At 42.0% G+C, this 19,239-nt stretch overlaps 1 protein-coding gene across 12 annotated transcripts in view; it reads left to right on the top strand.

The window, feature by feature from the left end:
* Hecw1 (HECT, C2 and WW domain containing E3 ubiquitin protein ligase 1) overlaps window positions 1-19,239 on the top strand; it is a 296,852-nt gene that overhangs the window by 51,267 nt on the left and 226,346 nt on the right. The window contains exon 1 of one of the 12 annotated variants that reach the window (XM_006516812.4): window positions 7,741-17,125. The exons of the other annotated variants lie outside the window; for them this stretch is intronic. The gene's annotated coding sequence lies outside the window, so the exon portion shown is untranslated. Of the gene's footprint in view, window positions 1-7,740; window positions 17,126-19,239 lie in introns of those variants that run through there. 12 annotated transcript variants of the gene reach the window in all.

Here is a 19,239-nt window from a genome sequence, read left to right as displayed (position 1 = left end):
AATTGAAGCATTGTAACTCCACAAGCCCACCCCAGTAAAAGGAAAAAGAATGGACTCAATTAACACATAGGCAATTTTCTTTTATCCAAATGACCACAGCTATATATTCTTGGATGAAATAAGATTTTTTCTTTGTTTGATTGTTTGTCTGTTTGTTTTATAGTATAGAATAGAGTTTATTCAGGGCATGGGGAGTTGAGTTGAGAGGGTAATAGAGGCAGAGAAAGACAGAGAGAGGTGGAGAGAGAGAGAGAGAGAGAGAGAGAGAGAGAGAGAGAGAGAGAGAGAGAGAGAGAGAGAATAGAGAAGTAGAGGCCAGCCATGAGCATGTGAAGAGAAAGGGGAATGTGGAGGGAGGGGGAGCAGGTAGGCAAAATGAGGGGCAAACAGCTCCTTTTATAGTCAGGCATATCTGGCTATTGCCAGGTAACTTTGGGGTGGAGCTTAGACAGAATGCTAACATTCCTCAATTTGGTTTAATTAAAAAGGAAAAAAAATAGAAAGAGGTAATGGTGAAGCAGGAATAGGGTTATCGTGATCTTTGACTACTTCCTGCTGGCTTTGGGGTTGTGACATGTCTCTGAGAAACCTAAGAAAATGGGTATGGGGATGTGTGGAGCAGTGAGCTGTGCACAGATAGCCTGGTCCCCAGTCAAGAACAGACCTAGACCCCTGGTGACCCTAAGGGAAGGCAGGTGTTTGGCCACACCTCCTGGGCCCCTGGCTCCTGTCTCTCACAACCCCCACCACACACACCCCACCCCTGCAGAGAGGTGTGTGCCCATCAGTCACATGTGCAATGTCCCAAACTCCTGTTATTCTGTCTGGACTCCACCCCCACAGTTACCTGGCAACAGCCAGGATGGCCCAACACACTATAAAAGGAACTGCTTGCTCCTTCCTCTCTCTTATCTCCTATTCTCTTGCTCTTACTCTTGCTCCCTTGCTCCCCCTCTCTCCAGGCAGAAGGGACAGAGCTCTACAGAAAGCAGTTCTCGGAGGCCCAGGGATTTCTCAGCAGTGAGAAAGAAACTGTCTCAGAGGAAAAAGGAAAATCTCACCCAAGGGGAAAGTCCTAGAATAAGGGTCAGTGAAAAGACTGAATGTCTCCATCCTCAGGGGTAGCTCTGAGCTCAAGAGTTCATCTCTAGGACCATACAAACATTTACTCTGACCAGTGGGGGAAGGGGGCTTTTCAGTTCTCAGAAGTTTAGGCTAGAGAGCCTTAGATCTCCATGTAGTAGCAGTGAGGGATGCAAACCTGTAGAGTTTCTAAATCTGAGTCATGGCAACATATGATGTGTTTAGAAAAAGATAAAGAGAGAGGGGATATGTTCTGTGGAGGTGTGATGAGGTATGGGGAAGGGAGTGCCTCAGTGGGCCCATGATGAGGCATCCCTTCCCCCTGAGGGACCATATACATGACTCTATACTATAGAATAGAGTTTATATGGGGACAGCGTTAAAAGGGTAGTAGAGGCAGAAAAAGGCAGAGAAAGAGAAGAGGAGTAGAGAGGTAGAGGCTGGCCATGAGCATGAGGGGGGCGGGGAGTAGGGAGGGAGGGAGAGCAGGAAGGCAAAAGCAAAAGTGATTTTATTACTTTTCACCTTTGAATCTTTTACCTTTACATTCCTCAACAGGATGGCTCCTCCTCACCCTCAACTGGACTGAACTCCTCACTGGGAGTCAACAGGGCTGCATTTCAAAGAGACATATCAGTCATGTCTATGTAGTGAACACATTCAAAATCCTCTCTTCTAATTTGTTTTACAACAATATATTCTACATTGAAAACATCCATTGTTACTCAGAATATAATAGAACACCATAACACAATGTATAATGTACTAGAAGATTAAATGGTGTTTCATAACTACATATAATCATCATATATAAATTAAAATGATCAAATAGAGTGTACTGCGAATGTGCTCAATAGATAAACATACTTGCTTTGCAAGCTTGAAAACTGGAGTCCCCATCACAAACATGAGCACTCACATAAAAAGAACCAGTTGAAACAGTGTGTGCCAGTAATCTCAGAATTGGAAGGCAAAGATAGGCAGATCTGAAAAGCTTGCTGGCCAGTCAGCCTAGTGGGAACTAAGCTTCTGGCTCAGTGAGAAACCTTGTCTCAAGACAGTAAAGTTCAAGAAGGTTAGAGGAAGTTACATGAGGTCTTACTCTAGCTTCCTTTGTGTGCATATAGCAATGCAACCACCCCACACTCTTTTGTATATACCACACCCACCCAAAATACTATACCATCTCTTTCTACACACAAAGTAACAAAACTAAAGAACCTTATCAATGATGAGATACTATATATACATAACTTGTCCAAAGTAGAAGTGTTTGATGCATGAATAATGCAGACCTAAAACATGAGGTCAGAAAAGTGGGATGGATATAGTAAAGGCCTGTTATTAAGTACACTCCATTGGCCAGTGAGAGAGGAAAGTAGCCAGCTAACTGTGACACTGGGGCCAGAGAAGGTTCATAGATGATCAGAAACAAGTCTGATGAAACATGTAGGATGCTGTACATTTTAAGTACAAATGACTTTTGGTATATAGTGAGAAAAAAAGTTTTCAGTAGGTTAGCCAGCTAGACAAAAGAGCAATTAACCACTTCCCTTGAATTGAGACAAAGTGATAGCCTTATGCCTGGGGTAGGTTTTCAGCTCCTTACAAGTCAATGAGGCCACACTGTGAATGGCTGGCTGAAAGTTCACAGGTGGGAAGCACCTTTGTATTTCATATATGAGTTTTTTGCTTTGCTTAAATCTAAAGTAAAAAAATGAACAATCAAGTGTGAGCTCATCAAAAATTAATATGCCTGACTTTCTTATGTGGAATGAAGATTACAACTGTACAGCCAAGAAATTCCACAATAGCTCTGAGTGATAGAAAGTGCCATCTCAAATTCGTTAATCAAATTATTTAATGTAGCCATTTTGGGAAGAGAAACAAAGAAATTAAGAAAATCCTCAAGTACATCTCCAGGGTCCTGAGATAATATTAAAAATTAAATGGAGAGCCAAGGGTGTTCACATCTCAGAACTCCCAAAAAGGTGTGGCCCTGCCCACCATTGGCCCATCATTGTCTGAGCATCAGGCTCATCCTGGAAGATGGTCTGACACATTGGTAGAACTATGTGAACTCTTGTTTGGGAAACAAGCTCCCAAACTGGCTGGTGCCCTTTCCTTCCCAAGCATGAGATTCCTGGGGAAATTTCCATCCTTATGGTGTACATTGTTTCAACAACCAGACAGTTAGAATGAGAGACACAAGTGTCTATTTAGAATATTTTCATTTCTGCCAGACTGGATAAATGGGGGTTCAGGTTTTACAATGATGTTTTCCAGAAAAGCCAAGTGACAAAGGAGAGGGGTATGAATGGGTCCAGGAAATGTCTATTTTTGGTTGTTGGTGACATTCAAACATTCTGTGGGTCTCTGGTCAGAAAATCAGAAATAAAGGAACTCAAGGTACTATGTAAGCCATGGCTAACAGGATAGATCAGCCAATTGCATTTTTACCACTAGATTTTTTTCTCAGTAACCTGCATTCATTCAGTACACACACACACACACACACACACACACACACACACACATATATATATATATATATATATATATATATATATATATACATACATATATATAATATGTATGTATATACATAGGGCCAAATTTAAGTTCATGTTTACCAATTGAACCATTTGTACCCAAATATGATGTGTGTTTTAAGACATTTATTGCTGTGATAAAATGACAAGACTAAAAGAAACTTGAGGAGGAATGGTTTATTTTATCTTATAGGTTTCAGGTCATACTCTATTGTGGAGAGAATCCAGGGCAGGAGCTCCAGCAGGGCAGAACCTGGAAGCAGGAACTCATGGAGAGATCATGGAGGAGTTCTACCTCTGGCTTGCTGTTCATGAATTGTTCAGCTGCCTTCTTATATCACACAGGACCACCAGCACCACTGATAATTGTCTGGGCCCTCCCACATCAATCACTGATTAAGAGAATGAACCACAGGCTTGTCCATGAGTCAATCTAGCAGGAGCATTTTCTCAGGGGAGGTTCCCTCTTCCCAAATGAGCGTAGCTTGTGAGAAGTTAACACAGTAGTAGCCAGTACAGCATATTGTCATGAAGACTGAAGAAAATAAACAACTCAAGGAGACATAAGATCAGAGCTCAGCCTTGTCTGGCCTATCTTCCTTTCCCAGCTCTCAGAATCCTCCTAATTGGCATAGATCCCTACAGGGAACACAAGTGGCAATTAGAACTCTGCCCTAATTATAAGAGCCTCTGAGGGATACCTGGTCTTGGAAACACTCTGCTTTTCTGTCTAGCAGCATATGCAATCCTTGGGAAAAGCAGTGAAGAGACTCCTGGATGTAGGGAAACTGGTGCGTCTTTAATTTGTGACAAGCAAGGTACAACTGGAAGGACACAAACAAGCAAGATGTCTCACATCTCACGGGGTGGCTGAGTTTGCCTCCATCAAATACTTATATAATCGATCGTGCCTTTAAAAGCCCAGTAATGATTTGCAGATCCAAGTCTCTCCCAATAATGATCTCATAGTATATGCACAGAAGCTGCAGAGCTCAGATATCCCAGAGAAGCTCAATTCTTTTTTTTTTAAATTAGGTATTTTCTTCATTTACATTTCCAATGCTATCCTAAAAGTCTCCCACACCCCACCCCCACTCCCCTACCCACCCACTCCCACTTCTTGGCCCTGGCGTTCCCCTAGACTGAAGCATATAACGTTTGCAAGACCAATGGGCCTCTCTTTCCACTGATGGCCGACTAGGCCATCTTCTGATACATATGCAGCTAGAGGCACAAGCTCTGGGGGGGTACTGGTTAGTTCATATTGTTGTTCCACCTATAGGGTTGCAGACCCTTTCAGCACTTGGATACTTTCTCTAGCTCCTCCCTTGGGGGCCCTGTGATCCATCCAATAGCTGACTGTGAGCATCAACTTCTGTGTTTGCTAGGCCCCGGCATAGCCTCACAAGAGACAGCTATATCTGGGTCCTTTCAGCAAAATCTTGCTAGTGTATGCAATGATGTCAGCCTTTTTAGGCTGATTATGGGATGGATCCCCGGGTATGGCAATCTCTACATGGTCCATCCTTTCGTCTTAGCTCCAAACTTTGTCTCTGTAACAAAACATGGGTGTTTTGTTCCCAATTCTAAGAAGGGGCAAAGTGTCCACACTTTGGTCTTCATTCTTCTTGAGTTCCATGTGTTTTGCAAATTGAAGCTCAATTCTTTATGTTATCTTTTTGAACACTCTGAGGGGAATGGAGAGAGAGAGGGAGAGAGAGAGAGAGAACACTAACCCTAGCTATCAGATGTAAGTGACTACCATAGTAACAATTGGCCAACAGGGATTTAATCTTTAGTATTGACAAGTAAGGCATCTTATAAAAGCATTGTGTCTAATGAAGAATAGTGTACATATTGGGACTCAGGGAGAAAGATCAAAAGAGAATCACCTCTAGAGGATGGGTGGAGTGGACAGAACAGAGTAACCTTGTGTCTCAAGAATACAGAAATGTCATAATTTTCTTATGTTTCATTCAGGAAAGACTAAAAGGCTGTGCTGATGGCTTTATGTCAATTTGACTTAAGCTAAAGTCCTTATAGAAAAAGGAACATCAACTGAGAAAATGGCCCCACTAGATTGTTCTATGACCAACACCGTGGTGCATTTTCTTGATTGATAAATGATGTAGGAGAGCCCAAATCACTCTAGGCAGTGCTGCCTCTTGGCTGGTGCCACTGACTGCTACAATAAAGCATGCTGAGCAAGCTATGAGGTGCAAGCTGGCAACCAGCATTCCTCCATGGGCTCTGCTTCAGTTCCCACCTTGAGTTCCTGCCCTGACATTTCTGGATGATGTACTGCAAGCTGGAATATACCTTTTCCTCCCCACATTACTTTTGGTCATCGTGTTTTATCACAGCATTAGAAACCCTAACTGAGACAAAGGGGGAGGGGACAAGAAAATTAAAAGGCCACTTTGCATGGGTGAGCAGAAAAGAAAAGCTGTTTCTTGAAAACAAAGGTTAATTTTCTCAGGGACAGTACATGGAAGTTCTGAAGATGGCTTCTTTGGGGCTGAGTACATGAATTGAATTACACTAGGTTATTTGTGCCCCACTCAGGCACGGTGACCATAAATTGCCACCAGTGGACACCTATTGTTTATCATGTGTCAGAAAACTCTTAATAATTTTACTTGCCCAGAGAGCCAATGACTGGCCACTATAACCTAGGTGTCCATTATTTTAAATAAAATCTGATAGGTGTTATTGAAAAGATACAAAGAATTTTCAACTGAGAAATATTGAATGGCTGAGAAGCACCCAACAAAATCCTTAGTCAGCATCCTTAGTCATCAGGGAAATGCAAATCAAAACAACCCTGAGATTCTACCTCACACCCATCAGAATGGCTAAGATCAAATACTCAGGTGACAGCAGATGCTGGCGAGGATGTGGAGAAAGAGGGACACTCCTCCATTGTTGGTGGGGTTGCAAGCTGGTACAACCACTCTGAAAATCAGTTTGGTGGTTCCTCAAAAAATTGGATATAGTATTACCTGAAGACCCAGTCATACCACTCCTGGGAATATACTCAATAGATGCTCCAGCATATAACAAGGACACATGCTCCACTATGTTCATAGTAGCCTTATTTATAATAGCCAGAAGCTGGAAAGCAACCAAATATCCTTCAACAGAAGAATGGATACAGAAAATGTGGTACATTTACACAATGGAGTATGACTCAGTAATTAAAACAATGACTTCATGAAATTTGCAGGCAAATGGATGGAACTAGAAAATATCATTCTGAGTGAGGTAACCCAATTACAAAAGAACACACATGGTATGCACTCACTGATAAGTGGATATTAGCCCAGTAGCTCCGAATACCGAAGATACAATTCACAGACCATGTGAAGCTCAAGAAGGAGGAACACCAAAGTGTGGGTGTTTCAGTCCTTCTAAGAAGGGGAAGCAAAATACACTTGGGAGCAAATATGGAGACAAAGTGTGGAACAAAGACTGAAGGAAAGACCATCCAGAGATGGCCCCTCTTGGGGATTCATGCCAAATACAGTCACCAAAGACAGACACTATTGTGGATGCCAAGAAGTGCATGTTGACAGGAGCCTGATACAGCTGTCTCCTGAGAGGCTCTGCCAGAGCCTGACAAATACATAGGCAGATGCTCACAGCCAATCATTGAACTGAGTATGGGGTCCCCAATGGAAGAGTTAGAGAAAAAACTAAAGGATCTAAAAGGGGTTTTCAACCCCATAGGAAGAACAATATCAACCAGCCAGCCCCCCCCCCCCATCCCCCAGAGCTCCCAGGGACTAAACCACTAACCGAGGACATGTGGAGGCATCCATGGCTCCAGCTGCATATATATCAGGGATGGCCTTGTTGGGTATCAATGGGTGGAGAGGCCCTTGGTCCTATGAAGGCTTGATACCCCAGTGTAGGGAAATGCCAAGTGGGGAGGCAGGAGTGGGTGGGCAGGTGGGGGGAGCATCCTAATAGAAGTGGGGGTGGGATAGGAGGTTTCTAGGGGCATGGGGTAGGGAACTGCAAAAGGGGATAACATTTGAAATGTAAATAAAGAAAATATTCAATAAAAAAAGAAACAAACAAACAAACAAAAAAAAAACAAAGAGAGAGAGAGAAAAAAAAGTTTTAAAATAAAATGTAAAACCTTTTACCAAAACGGTATTTTAAATGTATAATTACTTAGGACGGGCTCTCCGTTCTCGACAAAGTCCCAGTTTCGGAAACATCAGACTTGCTAGAAGACCCAAGTAAAGACTCCTATAAAGGAATGTATACATATATTGCCCCAGATTTCCTAGGGTAAGTATAGCAGGTCTTAAGTGTTTTTCTCATCTCAGCCAACTGTGCAAATGTCTCTTCCTGTGCTTCTGTAACTATACTACAACTTGATTAAACTTATATCTTCTAATGTCTTAGTGATAATCATCATTCCGTCTCTACTTCCTAATGGTTCCCATCTAGGAACCAAGACCTTTTGTCTTAGCCCCAGCTCTCTCCTTTGATAACGTAAAAGAAAAGGCTGTCCACTAACAACCACAATACTTACAGGGATTTTGGTTCAGTTTTCAAAATACACAAACATTTTCTTCCAAACCACTTACTTGTATATTAGTGAGCAATGGGTTTTCTCTTTGTTGTTTTTGGATTATAATCAGATTTAAGTGATTTAGAATAACTTACATTTTTGCCATGCTTCTAAATGCAACTCACATGCAATACACTTAACCACCTGGCTGTCATCTCCTTTTTGTTTGACTAAAAGCTTAAATACCTCAGCCCTAAATGGTATATTTATGTCACATCCTTTCTTCTAAGGCTCCAGGATCGTTGTGGAAGATGGGGCAGAAAGAGCTGAAGTGGTGAATGACTACATAGAATGTGTCTTCCAGACACAGCAGGGTAGCTGCACAAATGATCTCAGAGTATTTGTGATAGTATGCACAAGCCCTGTGCAAGTCCCAGCAAGACCAAATCCTAGCTCAGAGAAAGGAAGTAAACAATGAAGATCCACCCCTAGCCAAGAAACTATTGATAATTGACAGCTGCTGGGAGGTGGAAAGCCAGTTGTATTTAAGAGCACTGCTTCTGGTAACTCAATTATGGGTGAGGGCAATACCACAGGGGACAGGGGTTGGGTTGCATCCCTTTTTAGTGGTAGAGAATTCACTTCCTTAAGTAAGATAAACCCTTAAGAATCTGAGGGTTAAAAGTTCTCTGGCTCAGTAGGGTTCACGTACACAGCTCCATGACAACTTACAAGATCCCATTCCTTACCATTCAGTGTCCTTGCTTTAACCACGGACATTCTCTGAGGCTGAAATTTGAATTTTCATTGTAACTAAGCCAATCTTATAGTGGGGGCTCTAAGTTCTATTTTTGAAACTTGAGCTTTCTGGCTGCTGGAGAGAAGATTCTCTTCCAGGGAACACTTAGAAGCCTTTAAACAGTTTATATACCCAGTCAGTTCTATCACCAAGGTTGTTCTTTTCCTTTGTCACTTTATCCTGATATGCCTTGACTTGCTTAATTTTATCTAGGAGCTCATTCTTCCCACTTTTCAGTTTATCCTTTGATACTAAGAAGCAACTAACCAGTATCCTTACTTTCATCATCTTTCTAGAAATTATCAATAGCTCTGTATAGAGTCATTAAACTTCTTGTTCATCACTATAGGTGAATCAAGATCATCTGATGCATTTATCTAAATAATTTCACTAAATAATTTATACTATCGACTATCAGTGTTTTCTGTGCTTCTAAGATAGCCTTTGGTAACTGTAGGTGTTTGTGAATTAGAAAGTCTGTTACAGATACTTTAAAAAATCATCCTTACCGTTGTTTCTCTAGAACTACTCCTAGTAACACAATCTGTACTAGTGAGAGTTCTCTAAAGGAACAGGATAGATGGATAGATGGATGGAAAGAAAGAAAGAAAGAGAGAGAGAGAGAGAGAGAGAGAGAGAGAGAGAGAGAGAGAGAGAGAGAGAGGGAAGGAAGGGAGAGAGAGAGAGAGATGATAGGCAAATAGATGGATGATAGCTATGAAGCCAAGACCTCTTGGGTTGGAGTTGGAAGAAGCAGATCTATCTGGAGGTCTAGAGAAAGGGAGGCTCCAGGAAGTACCATGAAACCTGACAAGGCTTGATGGTGTAGAGAATGGGAGTCCCACAGGAGTCAGGAGTGGCTGACAACTTGGGGAAGAGAAATTCACCCTGCCCCCCAACCTATCCCACCCTACTCCACTACACATAACCCCACCTTACCCTACCATACCACACTCTATCCCACCACACCCAAACCCACTCCAAGAGAATAATTTTCACTCTCTGGATATTCTTTTATATGCAATACAGATATTCTGAACTATTGATTATTCTGGAAAATAAATAGAAGCCTCAAGCCTTGGAAGACTCAGTACTGCTTCCTCATGCAGCCTGGACTGAATGACTCAGCTCCCAGGAGAATGGCAAGGCGATATTTGGCTTATTTCTGGGTCCATGTGTGGTGATATTTTCAGAAATGTTTTTAGTATTATACCAATGTGATGTTGTACCTCACTGGGAATTTCAATATGTTCCCTACTATCTAATGACCCAGATCTTTGAGTCTTGATAACAGGAACAATATGGTATGAGTTGGTCCTTCATCACCTTTTCAACATATTACCCACAATCATCTTGCTTGTACTCCATTTTCCAGCCAGTGAGCACTTTAGCATTTAGTCATCTTGTTTAAAACAGATTGCAGATGTAGGCAAGCCTGAGCTCTAGCCCTCACTCTGCTACCTGTTGACTATTTGTCTTTAGACAAGTGATTGAATGAATCATGAGCTGTAACTTCATCTGTAATGATAGAACACCTACTTCAGAGAGGTTTATGTGCATTATATATAAGTCATGAAGAACTTGGAAAACAACAGGGTTTTGGTTGTTTTTTTTTTAACATAGTTAAAGAACTTATAGAGTTTCAAAGACATTGTGTGTCCCCTGCAGCAGATTTTCCCATTCTTGGTAAGTTGAAAACCTACTTATGCTCTTGCTGTCTAGTTCCCTGTAAGGTGTACACACTCTTCTGAATACTGGTTACATTATGTCTTTATCTGTTCTTAATGCTTAGTCACTCTTGTATGTCTTCGTTTTATCTTCTTTGCCTCTGAGGACAGAGCTATTATCTGATTATTCCATACACACAGCAAATGTTACCTTGGTTTTAACGCCCTTCACAACAGGGAAGGACATAGTGTTTGGTGTTTTGTTTTGTTTTTATGTCACTATGGCATCCAGTAGCTGATTGACCGCCGCTGGCCCTTAGATTCAGATACTTTCTTTCTCTTACACGTTTCCTTTCTTTTCTTTCCTTTTCTTTTCTTTTTGTTTCTTTCCTTTCTTCCTTCTTTCATTTTTCTTTGTTTGGCTTTTTAAAAAGTCTCTAGTGCAGGTTGTCCTTGAACTCCCTGTACTGCTGAGCTTGGCTTTGAACTTCTGACCCTCCTGCCCCCTCTACCTTCCCAGTGCTAGAATTAGAGGCACATACCACCACATCCAATTTACACAGTGCCTGTGATTGAACCCAGGGCTAATTTCCCAGTCCATAAATTTGAATTTTGCCCTCATTTTTAAAAAGATAACAAGGGATAAATGTCTCCAGGGTGCCAGAGTTCTTAGTGCATAGCCCAGAGGGGCTGAGCTTTGAACTGTGGGGTCTGTATTCCCCTGTTCTTCCTACTCTGACTTTCAAGACTTAACAATGTGCTTTAAATGAATCCTCCTAAGGGGCTGCTTCATGACATGGAAAGTCACATGCGAAGTAGCCTTTTGAAACTCTTCCTGAAAATATCTTTCTTGTGAACGTTAGAACCTGATTCAAATGTACAAAACCCCCAAAATAGTGTCTAGAGAAAAAAAATGTAGACTATTAATATCAGCCACGTTTAGAAGTGTCCAACCTCTCACATGTTCACCAAAACAAAAAGAAGACATTTTCTCTATAATACTTCATCCTCTGTTTTTTTTCCCCTGAAATGAAAAAAAAAAAAAACATCAAAATTGTGGAAACACACACACACACTTGGGGGGGGGGCGCGATTCTTGCTTTCCACAGGAAATAATAAATGGAAAACTTCCATCATGGGATGCTGGAGGGAAAGTGACTGACAGCTACGCCCAGTGGCTCCATTTGGAATGAGCTATGCTTTTAGGTGGGGCGGAGGCAATCACACTGAAATTGTGGTGAAGTGAGCTCTTACTCTTCAATATGAAAACGGAGAGTTGATAGGCTAACAGCACCTTCGCTTGAGGTACATGGTGCTTTAATGGCACTACATTGTGTTTAAGAGCAAAGCATGGTGAACAATATGCATTTTATTGGTACTTAATCTCTTATTGTGGTGGTGCTCACCCATTAAAATGAAGGCCAGAGGTTAGTTGAAGGATTTTATATATACAGGATTTTCTCCCCTGAAAAATCAGACAACTCCAAATGCAAAATTCCTGCTGTCATTTTAAGAAACCAATGTGGTAGTGAGAATTAGGAATGTCCCCCACAGGCCATAGGCTCGGGCATTGGAACACATGATCCCCACTTGAGGGTGCTCTTGGGGGAGTTTTAAGAGGTATGGTTTTGCTGAAGGAAGTATTCACTGGGGCAGGCTTTGAGAATATATAACCTCTATTTTGAGTTCACTCTCTGTGCTTCATGCTTGCCGTTAATGGTGTGATCTCTAAGCTCTATGCTCTGGCTGCCTGCTGCCTGCTGCCTGCTGCCTGCTGCCTGCTGTCATGCTGTCATGCTGTCATGCTGTCATGCTGTCATGCTGTCCTGCTATCATACCCTCTGAGCTTCTGGAACTATAAGCCAAAATAAACTCTGTTTTTGGATAAATTGCCCTGGGCATGGCATTTTATCACAGCAACTAAACAGAAGTTAAGACCAGAGAGTGGACTCTTGTCTCAGAGAACCTGATCCTGATGTTTGGTGTAGGAATGTGAAAGATTTGGAATTTTGGCCTAGGAAAGCAGTGGGATGCTATAAGCAGAGCTTAAAGGGCTATTTTAGTAGGAGCCTGTAAGACAGTAATGCTCAGGGCAATGTGGAAGATGCAAGCTGGGCTCAGGAGCTCTCAGAGAGAAACAATATGACTGTGTTAGCTGGAGGCCATACCATTCCTGTGATATGTTTGACAAAAGAATCTGGCTGACTTCTGCCCTTACCCTAAGAACATGATTGAGGCTAAGTTTAAAAGAAATTGACAAAGGAAGTTTCAAGACTGCATCATGTTGAATATGTGGTGTGTTTGTTGCTGGTAATGCTTATCATTCTTCATTTAAAACAACACAATTTGGTTTCTTAAAATAAGAGCACACATCTTGCATTTGAATTTATTTGAGCACTAAGAAAGAAAACAAACACATATATAAAATTCTTCAAATATTAAAAAAAGAACAAAAGGAAATAGAAAATGTAAGACTGAAGAGAAAAGGAACACAGGTGAGCTTCACGTTGCAGGCAAGGCCTGTGCTGGAAGACAGGCTATGATTGTTGAAGTGACGAGTGCTGTTAAGGAGGAGCCTTCTTCATACTGAAACAATACAAATGCTGCCTAGAGGCCACACACCACCCATCTCAGCCTCACACTTACAAAAGGTCCTAAAGGGTTATTAGAAAGCAATGCCCCAGTACAGGGGAACGCCAGCGCCAAAAAGGGGGAGTGGGTGGGTAGGGGAGTGGGGGTGGGTGGGTATGGGGGACTTTTGGTATAGCATTGGAAATGTAAATGAGCTAAATACCTAATAAAAAATGGGAAAAAAAAAGAAAGCAATAACAAAGTCTCCTGCAAACGTGATCCAAAGTGGCTTGGGGATGTCCCAAGCTAGTGGCTAAACTTGGCAGTGTCGTCCATCTACTTCTGCCTTTAGAGGCATGGAGGATACAAACATGAAGGAGTTGTGGAGTCCCCTTTTGTAGTTTCAGACAGTCACTGAGGCAAGCTGTGAAACTGAAGCCTGGGTAGTGGTGGAGCCTGCAAGACGTTGGAGCTGAGAGAGCTGTGAGACCTCTGACAAGATCTGTATACAGTTAAAACTTTCTTCAACACTTAAGTAATTAAAGCCACCAGTTCTCCCAGTCCACTACAGCAAGGGAAACACACTTCTTTGTGATGGGACATAAGGAACGCCATGCCTTGTACAGGGTGACTGCCTCCTGTTCTGCGTGAATAGCTAACTCGGAGTTGAGTAGTGTGCAATCTGTATGACGATATGCAGTAGAGTTGTCACAGCTGCTTCAACTGATTGAGACAGCTCCAGTTACTTCTCATTTCCATTCAGTCACCTTCTACACTATTCCCACACAAGATACTGGACATACATGGCCCCTCACTGTGTTGGAAGTATTCTAAATGCCCAAGACTGCTGAACAGCTTGTGGCCATAATACAGAGTATAAGAGAGTCCCCAGATCAAGCCCACCTCAACTGTCCCATAGGGTCCAATCATTTGCTTGGCCTACCCTGTCCCATCTTTTTTTCCTGAAGACCACAACCATGGAAACCTGACATTTCCTAGCACTTTTCCCTAGAAGTCAGTTTTTGTTTCTCCTTAGAGCGGACTACAAGAAGAAGATACATTCTTTGAAATTAAAGAGCAAATTATCCTCCCTTCCTCCTGGGAAACATGTGGTATAATATTGCTAATAAGATTCTGCAACTTTTAATAGAGCTTTTAAAAGCATCTGATATCTTACTTCAGTGGACTCTGGGGGCAGATAGTTGATCTTCAGTGAAGCCAAGATAAGGTAGGAAGATGTTCATGAATCCAGGGTTTTGTAGAGAAGAGAGAAAGTCAGTGCAGAAGGAAGTGTTGAGAAGACCACAGCCTCCATGCTCATGTCTTATTTGGGGCGAGGAGGGGCTTTTACTCTGTTTTCTTCACATTGGGTCAGCCACATTTCCTCTTTGACTTGACCTCCTGATGTGCCTTAACTCAGCTGATTAAGGGGCACAGGCAATTTTATAAACACAAAAGTCATTAATCTCTATATTGTTCTCTAGGAACCCCAAGAGCTCTGTAATGTCTGGTTTCCCTTCTCTACCTCCCACATGTGGGCTTCCCTTACTTCCTCTTTTCTGGACACTCCCAAGTCTGGTCATTTATCATTAATTTTTTTCAGTTGTATTAAAACGAACAAAAGTATTGGCTAGTTCCTTGGCTTCACACAACTTTTTATTTCGGCTTACTCCCAGGTTCAATATTCTCTGGCTAAAATAATTTTTAAGTTAAGCAGAATAGAAAAATCTCTGATTTTGTTATTCTTGAGCCAGCCCTTACTCTTGAATTACAGGCTTGCTAAATACATAGTTCTAGACTATCTGTGGTGTTTTCCCTTTGAATACATTATTGCATTATCTTCCGAAGTGCTTTACTGCTGTGTGAAGATGAGCTTCTAACGGCTGTTACATTTTAGGTAATGCTTCAGTGCTTCTTCTCCTTCAGTGATGTACAGAGGTCGTGGTTGTGTTCTTCTGATTCACTACACTGTGTTTATGTGAAGATGTACTTAAGCTTTCCTAGCTGGGACTCACTGTGCTGCCTCAGTCTTATGACTTATACTGTTCCTCACATTTGGAAATAGCTAGAGTATCTTCTCTTAACCATTACCCATCTTCCATTTATCCCGTTTCTGAACAAACCATTAGTGTTCTTCTACATTATCGTTCTTTCCCCATGTTTTTTTTAATGTATGTTTCAGATCATTAGACAGAGTGCTACACTCTTGTTTCTCTCCTACTCCGTTTTCACAGACAAGTCTCTGACATCTAGACTTTCAGCATTCACTGACCAGATGTTTAGGGGTCAGAGTCCTTTCTTCTATCATATCTATATTTTTTCTCCAAAGTCCTTTATCTCTCTTTCTCCTTCATCCTTTACCCCTCTGGACATTTTAATGAGACGCTCTTACTAGAAATGTTTTCCTAGCTTGTTATTACTTTTATGTCATGAGGTTCAAAGTCTCTGATTTCTTTGTCTTACTGTGAAGTCCATGGTCAGGTGAAGTAGTGTGCTATGTCAGAAATATAGCTATCCCTCAAGGTGGAGGCTATATTTGCATATTTCTACAATATCAGGGTTTGCTAATTAACTAATTCACAGTTTATGAATATATGTCAAGTTTTTTTTTTCTGCAATTTTCCAAGGAGTTCTGATATTTTCTCATAGCTGGCCATTGGCAAACACAAGATCTTTTATCCCAATTTTAATTGCTAATCAGCTCATACACTACATATAACACAGTGATTATATCTCCTTATATGGACATATGGACATTACAGAATGGCAACAAAAGAGATGATGAGACCACAGCAGAGATTATAGAAACCTTGTGGAAACAGACATAGAGCAACAGAAGTACAAGGAGAATCACTCTAGGGGCTAGCCAAGATGTTCACAACCCAGCTGGAATCAGAGCCTGGCTGCAGGGGATGCAGAGGGGCAAATCAAACTGAAGAGTTGAATGCAGGAGCAGCTCTTGTCAGAGGACCTGATGGACAGGCAGATGGTAACTCCAATCAGCTGAATTACAGTGGTATACTAGCCTGAGGCTGCAGCCCAGAGGACAGTTGGTAAAGTCCTTTCCATGTTCATCTCTTAACATACTAGGTATTTAGATGACAAGTCAGGTAGAGCTATGGCCACCATGTTGTTAAATGTCCTCTTCTTCAAAGGTGTCTATGTGATAGAGTGGTCCCCTTGCTTGGTCTACTGTGTTAAATACGTTTAGAGACTGCTTTATCTGATACAGTTTTACTATAACCATCTATTCATACTTTGATAAATGTATAGGTGGTGGCATTTTACCTTTAGGAGTAAGTTATTTATCAGTGCCTGTAGCTAGTGTTAGACAGGTGTCTACGTGCATAACAAAGTACAGAATCTTCTCCACTTGCACTCAAAAACGGAACCAAATGCTGCTATCAGATGGAATTACCTTGGACAAGACACAGTCTGAAGACACTATTTTACAGAGTATGGAGTAACTGAGAGCAGGAAACAAACTGATCTTAATACAGGACAATTGTACTGTCCAGAGAGACCATTTCATTTTCTCTTCTGAAACCCATGGGAATTACTACTCCATGTCAAATATTTATGTTGATTTTCAACAGGCTGTGCAAATGTGTCTGTCCGTCTCAGTGTGGTATTGATTATGACTCTTTCTTGGTAGCTTGGGCCTAGGACACATCTTTGAGGAGAGCTCCAAGATTCTTGGCCTTCTTAGAACTTCTGTTTCAGTGGCTGATGGGCAGCTTGTGGCTTCTTTTCTCTAATGCTTCTGACTTTGATTTCCAGTGGGAAACCTGGGGTCTGATTTCATTTCCCTTCAAGAAAACCCGGAGCCCTGGATGTGAAGCTCTGCTCAGCTTTGACCTGCTGCGACTTGCCCTTGGCTTCACCAAGTTGCTTTAGCGTTTAGCTGTTTTTCATCCCTGGAATCTCTGTAGGTATTGAATTTGATTATCTGTACAAAGTAGTATCCCTTGTTCAGCATTTTTATATCTTTACATGGAGTATGACTGCATTGGCAGTGGGACTTGTGGAAGATTCTATCTGTATGAGGCTCTAGATGGTTTCGGGAAGGCTGTTGCACACTAGTGACCACCCATCCTACAGAATCACTCTGCCTGTGATAGATACACTGTGACAGACTGTCTGAGATGAAGTCTGGCTTAAAGGCTTGATAAAAGGTGTCATTGCTGTTGCATTAGAAGCAGAGTGTACTTCACTGAATTGCCTGTCTGCTACATATGTGCTGCGGGTGGGGGTCATTCTAGCCCATGTATGTTCTTTGGTTGGTGACTCAGATTCTGAGAACTCCCAGGGGTCCAGGTTAGTTGACTCTGTTGGCCTTCCTATGGGATTCCCATTTACTTTATGGGCTTCAATCCTCCCCCCAACTCTTCCATAGGTGTCCCTGACCTGCATATCTGATGCTTGGTTGTGGGTATATGCTTCTGTTTCAGTCTACTACTAGGTAGAGTCTCTCAGAGGACAGTTATGCTAGACTCCTGTGTGCAAACAAAACAGAGTTGGGCCAGTTATAATAATTTTGGGTTTTTGTAAAAACATTTATTTATGTATATGAGAGCTCTATCTGCTTCATGCCTGAAGAGGGCATCAGATCCCATTACAGATGGTTGGAGCCACCATGTGGTTGCTGGGGATTGAACACAGAACCTCTGGAAAAACAGACAGTGATCTTAACCACTGAACTATCTCAGCTTTAAGCAAGGTGCCTCTGCTCAGAAATTACCTGTTTCATCTGGTCTTGAGAGCTCCAGGCCTTCATGTAGCCTCTAAGCTTCCATTTTAGCCTTCTTTGGTTCACAGGAGTTTAATTCTCATAAACATAGTAAAGTTTGAAATACATATAGTGGTACAATGTACAGAACCGAAACTGTGATATTCATAACGGGAACAACAAATTTAGAAGGAGATGTGGTTATATATGCTAGTTTCTGGCACAAGAAACACTGCTTGATGTATCAACAAACAGGTTTCATGGCAAGTAGGAAGAGTAGGAGGAATGGAGCAGACAAGCATCCTCGCTAACTAACTTGGACCCCTGGGAGGTCTCAGAATCTGAGCAACCAACAAAAGAATATATGTGGTATGGAATTAGCGCCCCCCACCCCCGCCCCGGCAGCCAGAGTTGCACAGATAGAAGTATGTCTGAATAAGCCAAGGTTAGCAAGATGCTTTTCAAATTACAAACAAGGCAGTGCTAACAGTGAGTGCACTCTGCTGCCCACATTTCCATCCAATTTATCACCAAACACTACATTCTATTTTTTGTCTTTATTTTTAATTAGGTATTTATTTCATTTACATTTCCAATGCTATCCTAAAAGTCCCCCACACCCTCCCACACCCACTCCCCCACCCACCCACTACCACTTCTTGGCCCTGGTGTTCCCCTGTACTGAGGCATATAAGGTCTGCACAACCAATGGGCCTCTCTTTCCACTGATGGCCGACTAGGCCATCTTCTGATACATATGCAGCTAGAGACACGAGCTCCGGGGGGAGGGGGGTTCTGGTTAGTTCATATTGTTGTTCCACCTATAGGGTTGCAGATTCCTTTAGCTCCTTGGGTACTTTCTCTAGCTCCTCCATTGGGGGCCGTGTGATCCATCCAATAGCTGACTGTGAGCATCCACTTCTGTGTTTGCTAGGCAAACATAGTCTCACAAGAGACAGCTATATCAGGGTCCTTTCAGCAAAATCTTGCTAGTGTATGCAATGGTGTCAGCGTTTGGAGGCTGATTATGGGATGAATCCCCTGGTAGGGAGGTCTCTATATGGTCCATCCTTTCGTCTCAGCTCCAAACTTTGTCTCTATAGCTCCTTCCATGAGTGCCTTGCTCCCAATTCCAAGAAGGGGCAAGGTAGCCACACCTCGGTCTTCATTCTTTCCGAACATGTGTTTTGCAAATAGTATCTTGTATCTTGGGTATTCTAAGTTTCTGAGCTAATATCCACTTATCAGTGAGTACATATCATATGAGTTCTTTTGTGATTGAGTTACCACACTCAGGATGATGCTCTCCAGGT

This window comes from Mus musculus, chromosome 13 (genome assembly GCF_000001635.26).
Source record: "Mus musculus strain C57BL/6J chromosome 13, GRCm38.p6 C57BL/6J".
Classification (NCBI taxonomy): domain Eukaryota; kingdom Metazoa; phylum Chordata; class Mammalia; order Rodentia; family Muridae; genus Mus; species Mus musculus.
This window is presented reverse-complemented; position numbering and strand designations above follow the sequence as displayed.